Source organism: Vicugna pacos, chromosome 33 (genome assembly GCF_048564905.1).
Source record: "Vicugna pacos chromosome 33, VicPac4, whole genome shotgun sequence".
In the NCBI taxonomy this organism is placed as follows: domain Eukaryota; kingdom Metazoa; phylum Chordata; class Mammalia; order Artiodactyla; family Camelidae; genus Vicugna; species Vicugna pacos.
In genome coordinates, this window is record NC_133019.1 from 1,635,963 (window position 1) to 1,648,007 (window position 12,045).

Consider the following 12,045-nt stretch of genomic DNA (forward strand, 5'->3'; position numbering starts at 1 on the left):
CTGGGCTCCTCTGGTGCAAAACCACCCAAACACTGGAAGTCAGGAGCCTGCCTCCCACCAGCCCGGCAGAAGCCATTTCTCCTCATATCCCCTTTCGCCGGATGAGGCTGGTGGGGATGTCACGGTGCAGGATCCGCCCCCTCCACTCAGCCCACCCTTTCCTAGCAAAGCACACACGGCCCCTGGCACTGAAGGTGTGCTGGGGCCTCGCACACCCCGACACCGGGCACGAGCTGCTGGCCCCGAGCTTCGCCGGTTTCCACACTGGGTCCCCGCAGCGGGGGACACGCGGGTCCCAAGGATCGGCGACTCCCCGTGCTCACTGCCTTTGCAGCACCAGGCGGCGGAGGTCTAAGCCTCGTGGAAGCAGCCTCGCGTCGAGCGGAGCGCTCGTGGCAGCTTCGCTTCAGCAGGTGCTGCCTTGACTCAGTCCATTGTCTCCATGAGACTCCGTTTGCTTAGCAACAGCTTCAGCTTTTCACAACAGCTCCTCCCGAAGCCTCAGCAGTGCCTCTGGAGCTGTCAGCGGGGTGAAAGCTTCTTGGATTTAAATAGAATTGAAGGCAAAAACTCCCAGAGGTTCATGGGCTCCTGGAGGGTCTTAGAGCCTCTGGCGTTACAGCTCTGTTTAGGGGCCTGGCCGCTAGTCCTGTGCAACACAAAGGGCGGGACCACACACCCAACGGATGGGTTCTAGCCGCCTGCTCTTGCTCCACGGTGCCCGGGTGGCCACAGTGCCTCGCTTGCCTAGAGAACCAGGGATGTGCCGGATCCCTGTCCGGGTGCAGCGTGTGAAAGGCTCCCCTTCCACAGCACCAGTGGATCCACTTAGGAAGTCCATCTCAGCACAGGCGGCATCTGGGAAAGTCCTCTGGGTCACAGGAGATGCGCAGGCAGCGTGAGGGTCGGGCGGGATGTTCTTGCTCTGAGTCTTAGTTCCCCAGAGACCATCAGGTTACTCCTAGAAATTTCCCAAAGCCCAAAGCCCTTTAAAGTCCCTGGGCTAGCATGGAATCTCCAAGAAAGAGGAAACGTGCGGACTTGGATGCTGAGCTCATTTTAGCATCTCTGTTGCAGAAAGATGCAGGGCCCAGCGTAGTGCCACTTGGGCTGTGGGCTCCACCCATGGCCCGTGGAACCTTCTTCACATGGACTAGGGGCAAGGGCGCCCAAAAACCTGGTCAGGGGAGCTGGGCTGGAACCCAGACGGAAGGTTTAACCCACCGCGGAGTCAGCAGTGCTTCCACAGCGCCCCCGCCCCCCTGAGTCCCAGCACACAGAGAGCACGCAAGTGGCCTTCCAGGCACATGGACTGGGCTGCTGGCAGGAGGTGCTGTGGCTCCGGGTCCCACTGCCCAGGCCCTGCCCTGTGGAGTTTCTCTACCTCCGTCTCTGTAGGCTGGGGGTCTCGGAACCTGTGTTACCGGCTCTCGTCTGCAGTCGCCGGCTCGTCACCACCCAGAGGGGCACGTCCAGAGCTGCTGACTCTCTTGGTGCCTCCTGGGTTAGTGCGTGTCCTTGGGCCACTCTCAGCCATCCTTCCAGAGCCCAGGGGGAGATACAGGTGTGAAGCTGCAGCATGTGGAAGGCTCTCCTTCCACAGCACCGGAGGGCTTTACGTACGGTTAAATGAGATGGTGTGTGGAAGCACTTTATAAATTGCAAAGAACAGGTGACTTTTATTTTTAAGACTGTTACCAGTGCAGGGTTGTGCAGACAGCCATTCCTCAGGCACTGAGCATTCTGCGCAGAGCCTCAGTTGTCCAGCCCAGACCGTCCACTGCACGTGATGAGTAACAAACTCGCAAACCGGCCGAGACGGGGTGAGCCTCACGCCTGCCTCAGGGGAGGGTTTTTCCTTCTAACACGAGAAAACACTGAGCTTTGTTTAGACGTGTGACTCACAGAGAATAATAATGGTGACCAAAATTAGGACCGTCTAGTTCAAACCATCTAGAATGATGGAAAATGGCGTGAGTGTGATGCCTTTAAAAATCTCACAATAGCAGTTTGGAAGGAATGTCTGAGTCTCTAAATCCTTAAGTCATCGGGAAATGTTCAGCAAAGCAGGGGTTACTCTAATGCAACTTTCCCTTAGGCTCTTTTTGTTAAATAAACTAAAATATAATTAATAGGAGCCATAAATAACTGATGGTAATAAAAATAGCTGTGTAGGTCTCTGCAGACTTTCTCCGAGATACCCAGCGTGCCGCGTCCGGCTGCTGCCCCGAGGCGCCTCCCGCCCCCACCGCCCGCTCACGGCCGCCATGTTTCACCAGCTCGAGAGGCTGGAGGCTGTGGCCACAAGGGAGGATGATGCAGTTACACGGGGACGTGCCTCCGATTGCAGGCCACAGCTCTAAAGAGCTCAAAGTGAAAAGAATGCCCAGCTTAGAACTGAACACAAGCAGTGTTTATTAAAGGTCCCACAGGTCAGAGACTAAGCATGCAGGTCCCAGCGCCAGGGCCCTGGTAACACTCCTGCTTCACCTCTAGTGACCCTGAGCGTCCCTGTGTCTGAACTTAGGGGTCTGAAAATCAGAGTCAGAGGAATGTCCCGAGTGAGCGCAGTCAGATTCACCGATATAAACCGCGTAGAGAGCAGCAGTGCTGTGGGATGATGGTTGTTGTGTGTGTGTGTGTGTGTGACCAGCTGTGTGGGGAACGCAGGCCTCCAGGGGCCAGGCGGGGGCTGCTGTGGAGGAGTTAGGGGGCCAGTACAGGGCAGTTGGAGCCGAGGGGGCTCGGAGGAAGGTGGGAGCGGGTCTGAGGGAACTGGACACGGCTGAGACCCAGGCAGGAAGTGTAGGGTCTCCCGAGGGGACTATGTGGGTGGTGAGGGAGAGGAGCCAGAGAGCAATCTGAGGTTTGGGGTCGGAGCCATGCTTGATGGTGCTGTTTACAGAGATAAAGAAATTCAGAGGAACAGCTTGTTCTACTTGTAATTCACTGCTTTGGGGCCCCCCCCGGGGGCCTGTTCTGGAGGACCCAGCCGTGGCCTCCTGGGGGAGACTAACTGAACGGGCGTCTCCCCCTCCCGACTCAGCTGTGCCGCGCTTGGGCTCGAGAATAGTCTAGTCTTATGACACCCAGAACTTTTACATAAACGTCACGGGCACTTGTGTCAAATGTGTGTGTGTAAGAAAAAAGGCGGCTGTGCTGGTGCGCATTCAGTTCTGTGTGCGAAGTTTCCCTGTAGCTGAACAAAGCAGCGACCAGCTGAAACGGTGAGGGTGAGAGTAAGGCCCGGGCGACGGCCTGCCTGTGGTGCGGGGCCTCCCTCCGCTCAGGCCCGGGTGCCTGTGGGCGCTGCGCCCCTCTCTGCCTGCCCCCCTGCACAGGCTCCCTCTCATCCTCGCTCATCAGGAGACCTTCTCAGTCTCCCGTACGTGTGTTCACAGCACCCTGCACAGAGCACATTCACGTGTGTGCGCGCGTGTGCGAGATGACGTCATTACTAGCGCTCTCGCCCCCGGACGGGAAGCGCCTCGGGGCCGGGCAGAGCTCTGTCCGCACGCCCAGCACGGCGTCGGGAACGCACCAAGGCTGAGTGCGTAACCAGGCACACGTGAGTACGTGTGGCTTTTCATCCGGTTCCCAGTGTAACTGCTTTTCTCGTCACCATGGCAGCTCATTGACTTCTGGAAAGGTCCTTGTTTGCTCTTAGGAACACGTGCGGTGGACAGAGGATAATGTGATTCAGAAACATAAGGAAAACAAGTGGACTGAAAAGTCCTTACAGAAACTTTGATGTCAATGACAACAGCAAAAGTCCACTGAACTCCCCTTACGCTCTCGGCGGAGACCCGAGGTTCTATCATGGGGTTGTAGGTCCCCACGGAATGTTGGTGTTGGAGTGACAGCTGTCAGTGAGCCTGGAGCGAGTGCCCCTCAGGCCAGGAACCACTGCCCCTGGGGACTGGGGTGTAACGTGACCCCCTCGTTCCCTTAAGGAACAGCCCCCAGCTTTCTGGAGATACAACTGACATAAACTATTGTGTCAATCTAAGGGGCACCGCGTGGTGATGGGACACACTTCCACATCACGGGGGTCACCGCAGTAGGGTGGTTAGCACCTCCACCACGTCACATGATTACAGTTTCTTTGCGGTGAAATCATTTCAGATCTACTCTCTTAGCAACTTCCAAGCACGCAAGACAGTATCGTTAACCAAGGTCGGCACGCTGCCCACGAAGTTCCCAGAACACGCTCATGTGTTACCGCTTGGCGTTGGGGCCCTTTGACCTGCATCACCTCCCCCCCAGCCCCCAGCCCCCAGCCCCTGTAAGCCATCGTGTTGCTCTCTTGTTTGTGAGAGTTCAGCCTTGTTAGAGTCCACGTGTCAGTGAAAGTGCACACCATGTCTCTCTCTGCCTGACTTGTTTCACTTAGCACGACGTCCTCAGGGTCCAGCCACGATGTCCCAGATGGCTGGGCTTCTGTCTCGTGGGAGAATTTCATATATATGTGTGTGCGCATGTCTGTATATATATACACACATGCGGGCACACATACATGTAAAGTGCATTTTCTACAAAAGCTCACTACATCCACACATACAGTGTGCCTGTCTCTCACATCTCTTTTATCCGTTCGTCCACGGAGGGCCCTTAGGTAGGTCCCACGTCCTGGCTACTTGAATGGCACTGCGGGGAGCGTCGGATCGCAGGTGCCTCTGAGATCCTGAGTTCATTCCTCTGGATCTATGCCAACAGCTGTCCTTGCTGGATGGTGCGGTGGTTCTGTTTTTAATTTTTTTGAGGAACCCCCACACTGTTTCCTTCCGTGGTGACCACACCAGTTTGTGTGCCCCCAGCGGGACGCAAGGTCTCCTTGTCCCCCACGCCCGGCCACGCTTGTTCCCTCTTGTCCGCTGGGTGACGGCCGTTCTCACACGTGTGAGGTGGTATCTCCTGGTGGGTTTCATTTGCGTTTCCCTGATGATTCATTATGCTGAGCACGCTGACATGTACATGCTAGCCATTTGTATGTCTTCCTCAGAAAAATGTCTATTCGGTTCCTCTGCCCATTTTTAAAACTCAGATAATTTTTTTGCTCTTTTTTACGAGTTCTTTGTTTATTCTGAATATTAGCCTGTTATCAGATACACTTTTGTTAATGTGTTCTCCGTTTTGCAGCCTAGCTTTTCACCCTGTCGCTTAGCTCCTCTGCTGCGCAGGTTGCAGCTTTTGGACGTAGGCTCGCTTGTTTATTTTTGACTTTGTTGTGTGTACTTCGGCTGCCGTGCCCCAAAAAAGTGTTGCCAAAACCAGTACGAAGTAGCTTCTCCCGTGTGTTTTATTCTAGGAGTTCTAGGGTTTAGGGATTACACTCTGAGCGCTGTGGGATACGGGGCCAACTTCATTCTCTGCGCGGGGTTGTCCAGGCTTTCCAACATCGTTTATGAAGACGGTGTCCTTTCCCCATTGAGTGTTCTTGGCACATTTGTCAAATGTTAGTCGACTGTTTTTGCAAGGGTTTTTTGTGGGCTCTGTTTCCTGGTCCGTGGTCCATGTATCTGTTTTCATGGTAATACCATCCTACTCTGATTATTATAATTTTGTAACAACAGTTTGAAGTCAGGAAGTGTGATGCCTCCAGCTTGGTTCTTTCTCAAGGTTGCTTTTGACTCTTTGGGGTCTTCGGTGGGATAGAGCAAAATTTAGTATTGCTTCTTCTATTTCGGTGAAAAATGCCACTGAAGTTTTGATAGGGATTTCACTGAATCTATACATGGGTTTGGGTAGTATGAATATTTTAACAATATTATTTCTTCCAATCCATGGAGAATCTCTTTGTGTTTATCTGAGTCTTCTTTAATTTCTTTCATCACAGTTTCCAGTGCACTGATTTTTCACCTCCTTGGTTAAATTTATTTCTAGGTATTTTATTTTTTTTTATGCTGTTGTGACTTGGATATTTTCTTTATTTGTTCTTCAGATATTTTGTCGTTAGTATGGATGGCTTTTATTATGTTGAGGAACATGTCTTCTGTACCCAATTTGTTGATAGTTATTATCATGAAGGGTTTTTTTTTTTTTTGGTATCCATTAAGATGAACATTTGGTTTTCGTCTTTTTACTATATTGATTTTCATGTGCTGAGTCATCCTTGTGTCCAAGGCATGAATCCAACTGGATCATGGTGTGATTTTTAAATATGCTCTTGTATGAAGTTTGCTAATATTTTATTGAGAATATTTGCGTCTGTATTCACCAGGAATGTCGGCTTATGGTTTTCTTTTCTTAGCGTCCTTATTTGGCTTTGGTATCAGAGTAATATTGGCCTCTTAAGATGAGTGTGCAAGTTCCTGCCCCCAGTGTTTTGGAAGAGTTTGAGAAGGACTGGATTTAATTCGTCTTTAATGGTTTGGGACAATCCGCTGGGGACCCCGTCTGGCCCCGGGCTCTTCTCCGTCGGAACGTTTCTGGTGGTGATTCAGAGTCCTGACTCGTTATTCGTCTGTTCAGATTCTGGGTTTATGACGTGGTCTTGTTAGGTTGTGTGTGCCTAGGGCTTTATTCGCACCTTTTACTATCCAGTTACTTGGTGTCTAGTTGCTCACAGTGGTCTCGTAATCTTCAGCGTTTCTGTGGAATCGGAGGCAACGTCTCCTTTTTCATTTCTGATTTTATTTATTTGAGTCTTCTCCCTTTTCCTCAGTTAGGTCAGCGAAAGGTTTGTCGGTTGGGCTTTCATTTTTTTAAATCTCTCCTGGGGCGGAATTCCTCCTCTTGGACGCTGGCCCTTGATCCTGCGAAGCACCAGGCCAAGTGCTGACACCGCCCTCTTGCTTTCCCAAGGGTGGAAAAGCTCAAGCTTGTGGTCTCCCGTGGCCAGTGGACTTGGGCCAGCCTTCTGCATATGCTGACTAGTCCTGTAGCAGAGTTCGCCCCTGCCTTGTCAAGAGCGTGCGCAGAGAGCTGGCCGCAGGAGGCAGAGGTGTGGGGGGGAGGCATGTGGAACTCTGGGGGTGGCCGTGGGCCAGGTGTCACCCGAAGCTCATCGGACGGCATCTTGATGGAGCCTGTGCCTGGTTGGCAGGCTCTGCACCCTTTGTAATGTTCTCCTGGGGTCCTGTCTGTCTCTCTCCCTGCCTCCCCCAGCCCTGAGTGCTCACGCCCACAGTCCTACCTCCCCTGCGGAAGAAAGCGTCGTCGGAGAAGGTCTCGTGTAGCCCTGAGCTGGGCTTCTGGGGGGTGGGCTCTGCAGGTGAGGTCGCCTGGTCCTCCCCCCCTTTCCAAAGCACCCAGACTCCTGCTTCCAACTCGGGTGCTGTGCTGGGCCTTCTCTGTTGCAAACCTGGACCTCCACGAGGGCTCTCGAGTTCACGGTGGACAGGTCAAGACACTGTTCTCCAGGGACCCCTGGAGCGTGGCTGAGAGGGGCTGGGGCCAGCTCACGGGCCAGAGCAGGGCGCAGCCAGGACCCAGTCTGCATGCTGCTGCTCAGTGCAAGTCTCCTCCCAGCCCCTTGGCTTGTGGGGCTGGGTCCCACAGCACCCACAATAGACAAGGAGGTGCTGTTATGGGGTCGGGAGTGGGGGCCAGACAAGGATGTCTTATCCACCGTGTTGCTGACGTCACTCCTCAAGGAACTGATGGTTCAGGTCATGTGGTCCATCTGGGTTGTTCACCAGGCGGCTAAAGCTGAATAAGGTGCCAAAGTCCAGCTGACTTTCCTGACTGAAGCTGACCCCGTGGCCAGAGTTTGTCAGTGCAGTTATACCGCAGGGCTGCCTCAGTTGCCGGCTAAGCCCCTGACAGTGACCCGGGCTGGCGTGCACATCTAGCTCAGGTGTGAGTGACACATGCTCCCAGGTGCGGCCCAACCAGGTCACATGCCTTTCCTCAGACTCACAACTTCACCCTGAATGCCTAGTGTAAACAAAGGGGTGTTTGTTAGAACAACATCGTGAACAGAACACTTCACGCTTTTTCCCATTGGCTCTTCTCAGGTATCTGATTTCTTAGGTTATTACTGCAAAGGTAGGCTGCGCTGGAGGGAGTGGTGAAGGGACAGGCATAGACAAAAGGCTGCTAAGGAGGCCGTGGGGGCTGGTTAGTGGGCTATCTAGTCAGAAGGACTTCCTCGTTGCCAGTCGGGGGTGCATCTGGAAGAAAAATTCTATGTGTGGCTGGGGAAAAAGTCATGTATTGATGCCAAAAGGATCAGGGGGCTGGGGTGTCGGAAGTATTTGAGAATGGCATCCTTCGCATCTTTCTGTCGCCCCAGAGAGGGGGTCCTCCCTAGTCGAGTGCCGAGGGAGATGCGGCTTCCATGCTGCCCTGGGCTCTCCCTGGGCTGCGGACGCGGCCCCGTCCTACTTCCGGAAACAGCTGGGGGCTGCGTAGGAGTGCAGGGGTGGCCGGAGGATGCCCGAGCTCGGCGACGTTTACGTTCCAGGTGGGAGATCCAGGCCCCGGGAGGCACCATGCCCTGCCGCCGAGCCCACAGCCAGCCTGAGGCTGGTTTGGACTAGAATGCAGCTTTTCCCGTATTTTCTTTACCTACACCCAGTCCTCACGAAACTGAGGGGTTAACTGGAGTGTGATGCTTGCACCACCCTCAATATGCAAAATCTGACTGTGTTTCATCCAGAGCCTGGCTGGGGGTGGTGCTTGCAGTGGCTGGCGGGGAAGGAGGCAGGGCCCCACCTCCACGCCCTCGGGCACCACTGACCCGCTCTGCTCCGGGTCTGTCCCTGCAGCCCGCCTGCCACGCGCTCAGGGAGAAGTTTCTCTTTTTAGATTTCTTCTCTATTTTACCTTTTGCTTTTCATTTTTCTTGCTTTTTAAACTCCATCAGGACACTCAGAGAGAGGAATTTTGCATTTAGCAGACAGCACCTATTGCCCTGCATCTAGTCCCTGTCTGTCTCCCTCCGTGAGGGTGTGAACGGGAGGAACTGGGGGCAGGAGTGAAAAGAATGACATGGAGACGGCGTGAGTCTGCGACTCGATAAAGCATTTATTTTGTGTTCCCTCATCTTTCTCCCTCATCCTTCCAAGGGGCAGCAAGGACCCCTCCCTCACCCACACGTGCTTCACGAGACGCCATTCGCGGTGCCGCAGACACTGCTGGATGTCCCCATCCGGTCCTCCCCTCAGCCCTGCACGCGAGTGAAGCTGGGACTGAGCTCCGTCCGCCGCCTCGCACACCCTGCTCTTCACAGAGGAGTCCCCAGGGAAGCCCGGAGTCCAGGGGACAGGATGCACGCCGCGGGGACTCAGGGAGGCTAGAACCCACTCAGCAACACCCCAGTGTTTCTAACGAGACCTACACAAACGTGTCTGGGCTCTTGAGCAGAACACTTGTCGGGACGATGCGATACAATCATGATAAACCGCACTGGAGACCCCTCTCTTCATTACTCTCTCCTGTTATTTTGAAGGTGGATCTTGGGGCGAGCAGGTGTCACCTGTTTTGAAGAATTAAGTGAAGAAGTAATTACAGTAAATACCACACACGTGCGCGCACACACACACACACACACTGTTACTGGGGACGGAGGATTGTGCCGAGTCCCGACATGGATTCCGTCCCCAGACTTTGAGATGCACGACAGTCCACTCTCCCTTGTTCGGCGTGTGTCACACAGAGATCAAAACTGAGCAGCAGCTCAGGGCTAGTATCACTTCTTGTTCCAGAAAAAGCCGCCGTCTTTTCTTAGACAACAGTCCCTTCCGAGGGCCGCAGGGTCTGGCCCTCAAGTTCTCCTCAAGGAGCCGCTTCAGAGACCTGCAGAAGCGGCAGCGCGAGGCTGTGCGCTCCCTTCCTCTGAGCCGTTCCGGACACGAAGATGAGGCGCTGGCTGTGGAACCTACCCAAATTCACACCGTCGACTGTCATTTATCAATAACGCAGCTTTCCAATTTTTTCTGGCAGAATTCTTATAACATCTGAAATTACTTGATTATTTAATTTTAAAGATAGAAAAAAATTAGCAATCTTCCATCACAACATCTTACACAAAAGATAAGGACAAGGAACCCAGCTAGTTAGTCATGGGATCAGAACTAAAACCTGTTCTACTGATGAGCAATTCTGTTCCTTAGCAAATACTCAGGAATTCCAAAACACAGATTCACCGGGAGACAGGGAAACGCTACAGCCATAGCCAACTTGTATTTCTCGCAAGTTCTAATCAAATAGAGACTCTGAGGGAGGAGCAATTCAATTTCAAATAACGCTAATGATCCGTAAGGTATGGAAATGAACTTAGGTTTTTGTAATATGTCAGAAGCATATATCTGAGTTACCTGGAGGCTTGCGTTGGGGTAAAACCAACATTCAAACCACTAAAACCAAACCAAGCCTCCAGACGAGATCCTGCATCAAGATGCGTCCCACAGTCACTGTAAGAAGTAACCTCAACTTGAGCTCTGGGATTAGGGCGTTTTCCGTGGAAAGCCTGCTGTTCCCATCACGTAAGGGTACATGGGGGGCGGGCAGGGCTGTGGGAGCGGGAACGTGAGCGTGAAGTTGTGAAGATGCAGAGACCGGAGGTCTCCGTGGCTCACAGCCACGGGGCTGTCCACGTGCACGGACTGTCTCGGAGGCAGACAGCGCTGGATGCTCACGGAAATCCTGCCTGGATTAAGAGCAGAGAGGGTGAGAACTGATAGCTACAGGCGTGGCCAAAGAGACACCCCTGCCCACTCAAGCTCCAGGGAGCAAGCTCTGAACCGAATTAGTGCTGGGATCTGCTCTGAAACAAACATTTTGAAAAATGCTTGAAAGGTGTTAGCTAGTGCCGCGCATGGATACAGACAGCCTCGGTTCTCAGCTGTTCTTCTGGTGACGGGTAAACGACCGTCATGTGCGTGTACGCTCGGCCAGCAGCAGCCGGGCAGCGGCCAGGCTCCCAGGGCTGGACGGCCACATCTCCCCTTCTACGCAGCTCTTTCTCCTTTAATGAGAAATACTTCAAATTTTTACCATCATGAGAATTTATTTTTAATTGTGGATGAATTGCTGTTCCCAGATTACACACTTTTAATCAAAAAAAAACACACATTAAAGGGACATTCCTGTGACTGATCAGGGAGACCGTCTTCCCTTCTAAACTCAGGGTTCAGAGGGCTAAGACAGGGATGGGGTCAAGCCGATGGCACGCGCAGCGCCTCCGTCAGATCCTGGTGTTAACTCACTTGCTGACTGATCTCCAGCGCGGAGGACAGAGGCTGCCATTCATCACCACCCACAGTGACAGCAAGGAGCATCTGAGAATCACCAGCAGCAGTGCGGCTCCAGTTTTGCAAGCCCTGCTCGGCAGAAGGCAGGGCTGCGACGCCTCACGGTGGACCTCTGAGCCCGCTGCGGGGAAGAGTTTAAGGGCCGGGCGTGGGGGAGGCGCCCTGTGGGGCTGGGAGGGAGTGGCAACTTGAAAGAAGATGAATGTGATTCTGCGGGCGTGTTTGGTTAGCAGGCTTAGTGCTGGAACACCCACCCCGAGCACCACCGCCCCCCCCACATCCCTATGGGGTAAAATCTGCAAAACCTACATCCTGGTTTCCCCAAAGGACAGCCTCCGGTGAGAGACAGTGGATGAATCCTAACATGTGCCGGTGGCTTGAGTCCCAGGGGTCCAGAACGTGGGGAGTGCAGGCCCGCTCGCGGTAACGGCCTTCCATCAGCACCTGTGCCTGGAAGAACAGCCCACACACCGGTCAGGATGCTTTCTGCTCTCGCGCTAATGAGCGCCGCCTGACTGAGCTCCTGTTTCCCGGGGAGAGAGAGGCCGGGAATCACCCTCATGGGGCTTATCAAAGCCGTGTCCGCCAGCGTTGAGCTCTAAGTCTGGCTGGAGGCCCTTCCTCATGGGCGTCCGTCAAAACCTGAAATTCAGCAGATCGGGGCGTGGGTGGCGCACTGGGCAGAAGATGGGAGGGCACGCTCGTGAAGCCGGAGAGGGAGTGGCCCTGCCTGCTGGAGGCAGCCGTCGCGGCGAAGCTGGTTCTGAGACATGTGCTCTCAGAGGACCAGAGTGACGGAGAGCCGCCAGGTGGGAAGGGCTGTCAGATCGGCGAGCAGGTAAAGTGA